This window comes from Penaeus monodon, chromosome 15, assembly GCF_015228065.2.
Source record: "Penaeus monodon isolate SGIC_2016 chromosome 15, NSTDA_Pmon_1, whole genome shotgun sequence".
Taxonomy (NCBI): domain Eukaryota; kingdom Metazoa; phylum Arthropoda; class Malacostraca; order Decapoda; family Penaeidae; genus Penaeus; species Penaeus monodon.
Genome location: NC_051400.1, coordinates 25,417,898 through 25,418,344, shown reverse-complemented (window position 1 = coordinate 25,418,344; position 447 = coordinate 25,417,898). Strand labels below are relative to the sequence as shown.

Sequence of the window (447 nt, the reverse complement as noted above, 5' to 3'; positions counted from 1 at the left end):
GCATACACTCTCAGAACTAGATATAATTTGGCTTGGAAACTAGAGAACTAGCCGCAAATCCAAAAATTATTAGTCCTGTTGCATATGTTTCTTCGCAGCGAAATAGTCCAGCGTTATAACCTTGTTTTTCGTGGCAATCATTCTACACGTGTACAGGGGTTATGAATGCTATTTTAGGTTCTGCGTAACTAAGACCAAAAGTTTACTTAAGAATGGCCTGTTCTTGATTTTTTTAAAATAAAGTACGTCAAAATATGATACTTGTAGATGACTGAATGATAAAACGGGCAAGAACAGGCTACTAGGAATTACTTTTTCATTGGAGTCCTCCGGTCTTGTTTACTCAAGAGCCTATTTAAAGGAAGCCGAGAGACGTCGGTGTGTGTGTGTGTTTATGTTTATTCACAATATTTTTACCTCGTATATAATCCTTGTCTGATCCAACAT

The 447-nt window shown here is 36.9% G+C and overlaps 1 protein-coding gene across 2 annotated transcripts in view; it reads left to right on the top strand.

Annotated features, from left to right (window-relative positions):
- The window catches only part of LOC119581848, a 43,199-nt gene that overhangs the window by 10,317 nt on the left and 32,435 nt on the right, over positions 1–447 (top strand). The gene's annotated exons all lie outside the window — the stretch shown is intronic.